Source organism: Nanorana parkeri, unplaced genomic scaffold, assembly GCF_000935625.1.
Source record: "Nanorana parkeri isolate BGI_ZX_2015 unplaced genomic scaffold, ASM93562v1 scaffold60, whole genome shotgun sequence".
Classification (NCBI taxonomy): Eukaryota; Metazoa; Chordata; class Amphibia; order Anura; family Dicroglossidae; genus Nanorana; species Nanorana parkeri.
The window spans coordinates 1,536,253-1,547,556 of NW_017306328.1; the positions used below are offsets into that span (position 1 = coordinate 1,536,253).

The following is an 11,304-nucleotide window of genomic DNA, read 5'->3' on the forward strand; positions in this document are numbered from 1 at the left end:
TGTGTATGGTAAAGCACAAATATACAAGTGTGATTTGGATCTTAAGAATTAAATCTTGTTTTTCAGGTGGCAGGAGTTATTTTGGCCCTGGACCCACCTAAAACAGCCCTGGCTGGTACAATAAGAAGTCTTTCTGACAATAACATATCCTGGCAAAATGCCTACAATGGTTCTGACCCTGTCTTAATTTATTCTTGTTTTCGCTGTAAAAATGCTATGTTTAAAAGTTATCACCCTTAATCCCAGAACAAATAGATTTTTCTTTTTGTCAGGTGTTTTCCATCTCCTCTTTCTATGTATAATTCAAATGGTAAGATTAAATCACAATGAAACATTGGAATTACAAACCATTTATATGATGGATTAAAAAAAGGCAAAGGTTGGGTTATTTTTGTTTTAGTAGGATCTCTTTTTTCTATGTTTATTATTAGAAAATCCTAATTTTCTTCAAAGAGGCATACAAGGAAATCGATATTACACTTAATCACTTTTAACTGCAAAATAAGAGATGCTATTTGACATCTATAGCACCTGCCACTGCATTATCTTTCAGGGCTGAAATACATTTTGCTGAATTAAACAGGCAGGTTTAGAAACGGTAGCAGAGGTTAGTGACCGTTAGCCATACAAGCCATGAAAGGATGATTTTCAGGATGTCATGCCAGTTTGACATGGTGGCACTTTCTAATCAAAGTGTCCATCACCAACTTTAATAACCAGTTATTAACAGATAATTCAGTGTGAACTTTCAGGAATTACAGCTACACACCTCTGAATGAGTATTCATATCATGACAGATCATAGCTTTTTAAGGTAGTTGAAAATGTTTTCCATAAAACTTTTTTTTTTTTTTTTAAACCAGCAGCACCCAGTAAAAGATGAAGGTTTATGCTTTCTGTGTGGCAGTCAGTGAGTTTACGGCTACCAGTGTTATCTGACACTTCCAAGAATAGATAGTGTGTCCCCGGATATACCCTGTGCTTTTACCGGCTGGCTGCTACATCCCTACTATGTTCTGTAGTGATGTAGCGGCTGATGGGAGGAACCACAACACACAGTGGGGGACATGCTCTCTGACACACCTGAAAGTGTCAGATAGCAGCTACACCTGTAGCTCGACAAGAGATCAAACTTTAGGCTCTCTTACCAACCTTCTTAATTTACAATGGGATGAGAAGTCTTAGTGTTATAAAAGGTAACTTGCATATCGCACCCCAATGCTGGCACCTCTGCTTTACGTGCCAAAGACTTTACTGAGCATCAGGGACTAGTGCTTTGCAAGGTAAATCCCCTTTTCTTATGAATGCCTCTCCATCCGCAATTCTGTATGTATGCTGTCCCTTTGCAACAGTAATACCAGCCAGAATGCCTAGAGTCTCAGTCAGGGAGCTTCAGAAGAGGAAAGGCATGCCGATTTTTGCAAAAACATAAAAAAAAATGAAAAAAGATAGCCCCCTATTTCCAACCTTATGTAAAATAATCATAATTTTCAAATTCAGCGATTTGCTACTCCAAACTGGCATATGTGCAATCAAATGGTTTCTGGCGAATGTGTAGTGAATGTGACTTTGGCTGAGTTATAAAAAGAATGAGTAGTGCTGTATGCTATATCTCTAGAAGGACAGATACTAGTGAAGAAGGTCAACAAATGTTGTTTGAGGCTGAGAATGGGCAAGTTAATTTTCCTCATAAATGTGTTTTATTAATGTGGTGATGGATTTGCCTGCAAATGTACGTTAAATATTACATATATCCTTCAGTAGGAAAAAAAAAACATATGCTGCTTTGCTGTTTACGTTGGGGGTCCTTTATGTAAAAAAGCAGTGCTGTTCGTTGTCCTTGCTCGTAAATATGATTTATAATTAAGAAAAACAGAAATGTAAAGTGCAGATACCTGTAGCAGTACTTTCTATAATCTGAGTATGTTAAACTGATGAAACCTGAAATGTGTTTCCTGCGAGTAAATGCATATCACAACTCCTTGCATCATGTTATTAAATAAGCCCCCCCAATAGTTTTTCCTACCATACATTATTCTAATACATAGTATACACAATTCCTGTTGAAGAATATATTATTGCAGGCTCTGTTTGCAGACTTGTGGTAAGAACCTTTTTCTTCCAAAAATACTGAAAGAATAAAAAGTGCGCTTCCAACATAATAGACATGGGAAGTAATTTTAAAAGTTGCAGTGCTAAGCAGGAGTCTACTCCAAAAAATGACCGCACATCATGCATTTTACAGCGAAGGCATTATTAGTGCTTTGATGGCATAATTATCTTTAAGATAATCCCTCTGTTCACTAACCATAACATTTCTACAGACGCCTTACTTCCTAAATTCACCATGTGACTGCACAAGCTGCACATTAACCTCCTGAATGTCACAGTGGTGTGTATGTAAAAATAATGAAATGAAAGTGGCCGCATGCTGGCCATTACCCTCACACTAGAGCAATCATCTGCCGGCCTACAGCATTGTTCTAGGGAACCTAGTGGGCTAGTTTTACTCTATAGGCACACAAGGTAAGTGCTCAGGTAAGCACAGCTTGGGGTGGGATGAAAGCTATCAGGAAATGTAAATGTGTTTGCTTTTTAGATATGCTGATTGAATTCATTTTTTAGACATGGTTCACAGAATAAAATGAACATGCACAATTAGTACATTTATTCTCCACTATCAACTGCCAGTCAGTGTCAGCAGTAGAAAAATATGGAACAGAAAAGGCTTGAGTGAGCCAGTCCACCCTTAAGTGAGATTTTTTTTATTTTTGCATAACGGTTTTTATTTTGAAAAAGGATTGACATTACAATCTGATATAAAAAGTAAAGAATAAAGAATAAATAAATAAATAAATAAAAAACACCTACATAAATTTCAACCATCTCAAGGTGATATGACACAATAATCGTTTTATTCGTATTCGTCTTATTCGTATTCAATTCTTCTATAGTACCCACATTTGTACACTTCATGAGGTTGTAGTTAGATTAGTTTTTTGTATCATCTCTTCCTCCCCTTAACAACCCCCTTTGTTTTAAAATGAAAGGTAGAAGGCAAATCCATACATATGAACCATATACATTATCAGGTTGCAACGGATATATATTGAGTTGCATCAAGTATTAACCCCTCTGTGATACCTAGAACGCAACGTATGAGAGCAAGGTCAGCCCGCTATATATTGTCGTTCTTAGTGTGTTCTACTCCCGAACTCATACACTTGACAGTTGACCCACTCCCCCTATCTTAGCCAAAAGTACACAGGATGTGAACTGGAATGGGGATACAAATTTCTCCTTCTCTGTGGGCGTAAAAGCAATATTTATAAATGGCGACCATATCTCGTAGAAGGAAGTTATTTTCTTATCATCATCTAGTTGCGTTTCAGCGTCTAATTTTTCTAGGTGGAGTAAGGTAAGGAGGTCCTTTCATAACCCTTGTATAGTGGGAGGACATGGAGCGAGACACTCCCTCATAATGCACCTTCTAGCTACTAGAAGGGCAATACCTATCCATTGTCTATTGTGTTTACTGAAGCCATAGGGATCATCCCAGTAGTTAAAAAGAAATAAGAGGACATCTGTTGGTATCTTCTGACCCACAACTAAGGCAATGCATTGTGTTACCTCTTTCCAAAAGCTCTGGATCAGAGGGCAATCCCACAGACAGTGAAATAGGGAAGCAGCCATCAACTGGCATTTGGGGCAATGATCCAAGTATCCCTGGTTTAGGCCTTGCTTGCACTTAATCTGGAATGTATAGTAAGCTCTGTGTACAATTTTATATTGCGTCTTCCTCCACTGCTCTTTAACTATTGCTTTACAGGTAGCACTATATCCCTCCAGTATTTTTTCCACAATGTTCTCTGCAGGGATATCTTCCCGCCACCTCACAAGATTTGAGTCAGTCAGGAGAGGAATGCTAGCATGTCATAGGTAAGAATAAATATCTGAAATAGACTTTCTACCCACTGAGAGGATCTTCTCTATAAGGGACTTGGTGCGGTCTTGAGGAAGGGCACATTTCAATTTTTTTATGTGGGCTATGACTTGGGAGAAGTGGAGGAAATCTCGTACTGGAACGTGGTTTTAAGTGAGATTTTAAACCTGAACTTTAGACAGACAGCTAAATACACAGGTTGAATATATACAAGGAGCTCTTTATCCGGCAAAATAATTTGCATTTCATTTGTATGTCCATCCAGTCCTAAGATTTCAACAGCCCCAATTACATAGCACTAATAGGTGGATGACACCAAGTGTCCTCTCTCCGTGCACAACCCGCTGACTGGAGAGTGACAGAGCAGCAACTGACTGTTGAGGTCATCCCTCTGCTCTTCACTTATCAGAATGTGCAACTGTACAGCGGATTGCAAGATGTTGAAACCAAGTCAAATTTAGGTAATATTTTGGTTTAAAAAAACTATTAGAAACACAGGGCTGCATTAATCAGCATCTTTTCTATCTGCCTAAAGATAACCTTTTATTTAAGGCAGAGTGTGGTGGGGTAAGTCAGGTCATGGCTTGGACATTCCAACAGTGAGATCATCCTACCTTAATTCCTGACTGTGTAGCTGTCCACTTATGAGTTTTAGGTGTTTCCGCCTATCAAGAAAAACAAAAATTATCAAATAAATGGGAGGATCAAATGCTTATCAAACAAGGACTATATAATAATGAATTCAATGGGTGTAAGCCTTCCTTTACACTTGGGTGCGGCTTGCTTTTACATAGCAGCCATTAATAGTTACCTGTGGGAAGGTTTTGGAGAACCAAATATATTTTCCGTGATGTCGACTTAAACTTTTGACCTGATCCACTAGGAAATGAAGACGCTACAGTGTCACATTAAATATGTAATGTAAATCTGGACAGAGTGCATGAACCCAGTTGTGTGCAAAAAAACAACAATAACATAAAAGAGCTTTTAGCTGACTTTCTATTGTTTTAAGATTAAGGGCAAAGGTAGATTTTTTTTCCAAGGGTAATGCTTATGTCAACTCTACCTTCACACAACATGTTTGAAGTGGAACTCTAGATAAAGAGGTTTTTATTACTGCCAACTCTCCCACCAGGGAGATTTCCCATCAATCCTTTCCCAGTGATAGGAAAACTTCCCAAAAGGCACACAGACCGCATTAAATGCATAGTCCACATTTTGGGAAAAAATTATAATAAATGGACACACATTAATGGAAGAAAAAAAGGGCATTTGATATTTTTTTTGCATTGGAGCCTGCAAAGCTTGTAGTCTTTCCATTGACAGAATGTGCAGGTGCAGTAATGTACAGCTGTGACAAATTTTAAGTTAACAGAAGCCTGGGGGGAGAAGAATCACATGATTCAGGAGAGGGGGCGGTTTGAGGGTGGGGCTGCTGAATAGTTTTAAATTTCATGTTAGACCCTAAATATGGGTGATAAGGGGTGTGACTGTTACTCAGCTATGTCAGCACAGACCACTTCAGTGTGAGGGTAGGAAGAAGCCTTCTCACAGAGCTAAATATATATTTCGAAGCATTTCTGACTTTAATTGGACTTTCTAGCTAGACCAGGGGTAGGCAACTTCAGCATGTGCAAGCCTCTGATAGCCATAGGGATGATTCAGAGAGGCATGATGGAACTTGTAGTTTCACAACAGCTGGAGTGCCAGGGTTGCCTATCCCTGAGCTTGACCATCTCCTGAACATTTCAGGCAATACAATCATTTAACTCGGCTCCCCTGCCATAAGCCACCAAGCCCTAAATTGAGTATTTTAGCCCAGTTATTCTGTGATGGTTGCATATCTGATTATTGCCTCATTCCCTAACATGTTGCTCTTAGAACAGCTAGCGATTGCTGATCCATAACTGCAGTCTGTGCCTGTGATTACCGGTCGCCTCTCCTTGACATTATCATGCTGAGGATTCTTTTGGAACCTGAGAGGACCCTGCTGCTGAGCAGCCAATGGGAAGTGGAGTGTCACCCAGGCAGTGACATGGGCACCCAGAGAAGAACCCTAATATTCTTACATGCAGAATATAGACAAGGACACCCAGAGAAGACCCCTAAATCCTTTCCACGAAGAATATAGACAAGTAAAGACTTGGGACATCACCTGACCATATATTTAGGTAAGTAAATATTTTAAATAAAAAACATGATTCGTTTAGTGGGAGGGATTACTGCCCAGAGTGAATCTTGAACCGAGCTGAAGTTCTCCTCCAATCACAGAATGCGATTGGAGGAGATTGGATTCTTTCAGAAAAATACAAGGCATTTTGTATATGGGCAAGTAGCAAGGAGTGGCAGGGATGCAACTGGAGAACTTCCCTACTTAAGCTTGAATTTCATCCCTCACTCCCCGCAGCTCCCAGAAGCTGAGAGTTATGTGTATGAGATGGCATGCTGCAAGGTAAGATATTTAGACTTTACAGTGGCCCTTCACACGCAACATACATCTTTTTAGGGATATTCTACACACCCAGTGCAGTGTGTGAATTATCATTTTTTTCCCCCCAGAGTTTGGAAAAAGTATTTACTTAACGTATCCAAGTTTTCTGTTTCACCTGGTGTTAATACATCAAAGGTCTCCCCCAGATACCCCTATGTATGGTAGATGCTGTCACCACATTATTTGTTTGTTCTGTCAGTTGCTGCCATCTCTTAGTGCCTCAGTTTTTGACAAGCTACAACTTTCTTCTCTACAACTGTCAGAGACGTGAGCAAAAAGTAAAATTCCATTTTTATTTTCCTTTGTTTACATCACACACATTTTGGTATTAAATAGAATTAGTGTTTATTTGAAGGGCTTTTTCGCCACATTCCATAAATGTGAGCAATGGAATTCTTTTAGAAACAACCTACTCTAAAGGTTTCCTTGAACCAACAGCTGAACTCATCTAGCATTGGAAAACAAGTATGCAAAACATAAAATGATTATCTAGTTCTAAAAAGAGAAATGTAATCAAAATGGAAACATTGTGTTACATGTTTACTGTTTATAATGCAAATGTTTTCTGCTAGTATCGTCTTTACAGAATTATGATTTAATTTACGGCCCAATGCACACTAAATTTGGTGAATCCATGACGGTCAGCTCTCACTCTTTCCTGCACACTGGCTATGTTTGAGTCACAGGAAAATGACCATTATACTGTATATATCAACAAATACCAGTATGTGACACACACACACACACACACACACATACATATTCTATATATATGTTCATACTACAGATTTTGCATATTGCACATTTAGTAGTATAAGCCTTCAAGTCTATTAGAGTTGTCATTTGAGTTATATTACATTATATTATACAAATGTCAGCTAAATGAGGGGAAAACAATCATGATATAGCCAACACATATAAAGGTTATTATTAACAAATATTGCCATAGTCACAGTATTTCACTGATTATGTCTAACTTCAATGTCAGGGCTCATTCACATTGGTCACATAATGTGAATTTTGCAACACCAAGTAAATGCAGGGAAATGCAGGGAATTGCAGAAAGCAATGCTTTTAGTTTGTTGCATTTTGGTTGCACATTCCTGGACATCCCATTGAAGGTATTTTAAGTTAAACTTCAGCCATAGAAAAAAGACACACCGTAACTCGCTATAGGGACAAACAAATTTGCTTTGGTTTGATTTTCAACCAGTTTAGCAAAACATCCCTAATCTTGATATGCATTGTGTTCCTTTTGTAGGTCTAATAAACTATTGTCAAAAAAATGGCATGGTATGTCAGGCACTGCCATGGGGGGCATTTACCAATGCCAAAATAATAAATAAAAAAATGTGGGAGAGGGCCTTTTCATGTAGCTTAGGGGACAACATTTAAGATAAACAAATAATTTGTTTTCAGGTAGTTTTACCACATATGCATAACCGAGGTCAACATTGTCTTCCAACTGCTTTCCCCACACATGTATAATGTCCAGGTTTTGGGAAGATTGAAAAGTCTTCTGTGAAGCCTGTTCACCTTTCTTCTCCTCCCCTCCAGCCCCCCAATCCTCTTCCTAAGCCTAATAATGTGGCACCTGGCAGGACTGACACACATGCAGAAGCTGATGCCATCTCCAAACTGGGTTCACACAGCTCGGCAGTGTGGGCCTTTTTCAATGTTTCTGCTGCCTATAGTACCCTAGTGATCAGGAGCCTCTGTCTACAAGAGGAGAAGTATTTTTTTTTTTTTTTTTACTATGGGGCTTATTTTCTTTTCAAACATGGACAGATTTAGAACATGCTAACAATTTTTACTTTTTAGATGGCTCAGAGACATTCCCAGTTTATATATAATTTGTAATAGACATGTGCATTCGGATTCGGACAAACCTGCAAGTCAACGAAAATCAGTTAATTTGGCGGTTCGTCCGAAACCGAAATAACGAATTTCATATATGCCCAAATATACTAAAACAATATTCGGGCATAAATACATTTGTTTCAGAACACGCCGGTGGCCATGTTGGCCGCTGGCGTGTTTTGAGCATGTCCACTGCCATCTTGGAGGCGGAGCTTATGATGTCACATGAAGGTGACATCACACGCTGAATGAGCGGTGGCCAGATCGGCCACCGGTGTGTTCTGCGCATGCGCGCCACCATTTTGGAATAGATCTTGGCATACACCAAGATGGCGGTGCCCAAACATGCGGGCGCCGCCATCTTTGTGTATACCTAGATCTACTCCAAAATGGCGGCTCGCATGTGCAGAACGCGCAGGTGGCCGATATGGCCGCCGCTCGTTCTGTGGTCTCAGTGTGTGGTTTGGGATTCGGAAGGCTCATTGCCTCCGCATCCGAAACAACATAAAAATAAGTTTCCTTTGACGAAACGAATAACAACGTTTTCATTTTCATTTGTTTCGTCTGGAAACAATTTTGTTTGTTGTGCACATGTTTACTTTTTAAATAGTGTATGTGTTAACAATTGTAGTGGTAAAAATCTGTACTGTAACTGTTGTTATTGGTAATATGCTTTCTTGTTTTCTTTTTTTGTTTATTTAAAAAATATTTTTTACAGAAAACACATTTAAGTTTCTGTAAAATATGCAGCTATTTCTGTTGCTATATGAACACGCTCTTAAATGAACAGAAGACTATTTTAGTCTAGCAGTCATGAAGACAGGTGGAAATCCAATTCTGTTACAGACACACTGGTGGCCTATAATACTTTTTCATGAAGATAAAGTTCTAGTTTATTAAACAGTTTTATTATTTGTATGCATCTACTCCTTAACAGTTCTGTAAGTCTCATAAGTCAAAATCATTCAACAGAAGGTGTTGTAGTGGATACAATATTTTCCAACAAGAAGCTGACTTCTTCTGCAGTAATCCATAGAACACAAAGTCAAATATCAATCGTTAGCTTTGTTTAGCCTAAAATGACAGCTATCCCAGAATGGTAGCTACAGAGAGAAGTTACAATAATGTAAACTATCTGTGCAAGAATGCTTATTTTATTTACATATTTTAAATATATAAGGGTAAAGTCAATGACATACATAGCAAGATGTGTGGAGATTGCCCATGCACATAAATATTATTACTGTGGGAACAATATGATAACGCTATTAGGTTATGCCCAAAATGACTTCATCTCTGCATCTACATCTGAGAAAATGACACTTACATTCACAAAAACCTCATGTTTGTGGTGTACCAAATGACTTTGCTGTTTACATGATCATCTACAAAAGTACTTTGCAAAAAGTGAAACTAAAATCACAGTCTGTTGATATAAATGCCCTTGTGGCATTGAACCCATTGTGTAAAGAACCCTTTACCTGAAACATCTTATTAATCAACCTTATTTACTACAGCTTCTAAAACGGTTAAATATTTATCTACAGCTACTAGTAAAGATCTTGTTTTGCAAAATCCAACTTGCAATTTATATTTTAGTGGCCCTTTAAAGATACAATAGAAAAGGCTCTGCTGGGCATAATCCCAATCCAGCTAGTCATAAATCAGCAATAGTAAACTTTTTAAAGTTCATTATCTCAACAGTTGCTCTGTGTTACTGCCCAGAATTGTCCTTTGCTTCACACTTTTAAATAAAGTCAATAATAAATCCACAATACAGACAAATTAAACGATGGTCTCTAAAAAGATATGTATGATAACTGCATCACATACTATATATCCGCAGCATCAGAATTACTTTTTCTTATCCTGAAGGAGTTAGGGGAGAGTGTGTGACTATTTCAAATAAACATCAATTGCATTAAAGGTACAAAACAGGCATATATCTTGCACTGAAAATTCATGAGTTGCCTATTGCTTATTGGACACCTGAAATCAAGGGAGCACTTCCTCATGTGCAATATATAGCACATCAGTGTCCTCGGGGAGCTTTGGTGGCTTGTCAGGGTCAGTAGAGCGCATCATATGAAATGCCAGCTGTCTTGCCTTAAACGCTGGAGGCAAGGGACTTGCATCATACAGATGAGATGTGTTTTGTGTTTGCGAGAGGGGCAGAAAGGTCTTGCCTGAAGACAGGATAAGAGAGAAAGAAACATGTCACAAACAGAACAGGACATCAACACGGAAGTCAACAAATGGCTTTCATCCACTTTGTCAAGAAGTCCACCAAAATGAGCCATGTGAGGCTGCTGCAGAAACTTCATTCCGTTACAAAAATTGGACCATGTTTTTTATACATAAAAGCACTAATAGCGCTAATTAAAGCTTTCCTCTACTTAAAAAAAAACATTTTCTCCAATCTGGCACCTTACTAAAGGACAATGAGATAATCAAATGTATAAATAATGTTTCTTACGCACTACAAGAAGCCTGTACAGATTATTGAAATATTCACTGTGCCCAAGGGGAAATTATTCATTTTTTTCTGGTAGCAAAGCTGTTTATTGTAAAAGTACATTTACCTGCTGTTGTCATAGAATGCTGATATGCACTGGTCTTCATATCAAGTTAATTTCATTGTCAAGCGAAGGTCATACTTGCACTACACACTACATTATTTTGTACCACAGCAGCAGAAAATCCACTACTGATGCACAAAAACATATATTACACCTTAAAGCTTACAGAAAAGGATAACCTGGATTAACACTAGCTATTCCTAAACTTACTGTCCATTTTCACATTCCCTACTCTGAACTGTAAACATCTACATGCATCTAGAAAAAGAGAAAAGTTGTGGATGCTGCAGCACTACAGACATAACAAATTTTCTTACTTCCTAGTATCTACCCTTTTGCTAAACATGGACCAGCTGCTTTGTGGAGCACAGGCTAGGAAGCCTACCGCCCATATAAGAAGTCAGTATATATATATATATATATATATATATA

General features: G+C 38.3%; 1 protein-coding gene across 1 annotated transcript in view; it reads right to left on the reverse strand.

Annotated features, from left to right (window-relative positions):
- TENM3 (teneurin transmembrane protein 3) overlaps positions 1-11,304 on the reverse strand; it is a 988,875-nt gene that overhangs the window by 802,132 nt on the left and 175,439 nt on the right. The window contains exon 3 of the mRNA XM_018576225.1: positions 4,557-4,607. The gene's annotated coding sequence lies outside the window, so the exon portion shown is untranslated. The remainder of the gene's footprint in view (positions 1-4,556; positions 4,608-11,304) is intronic.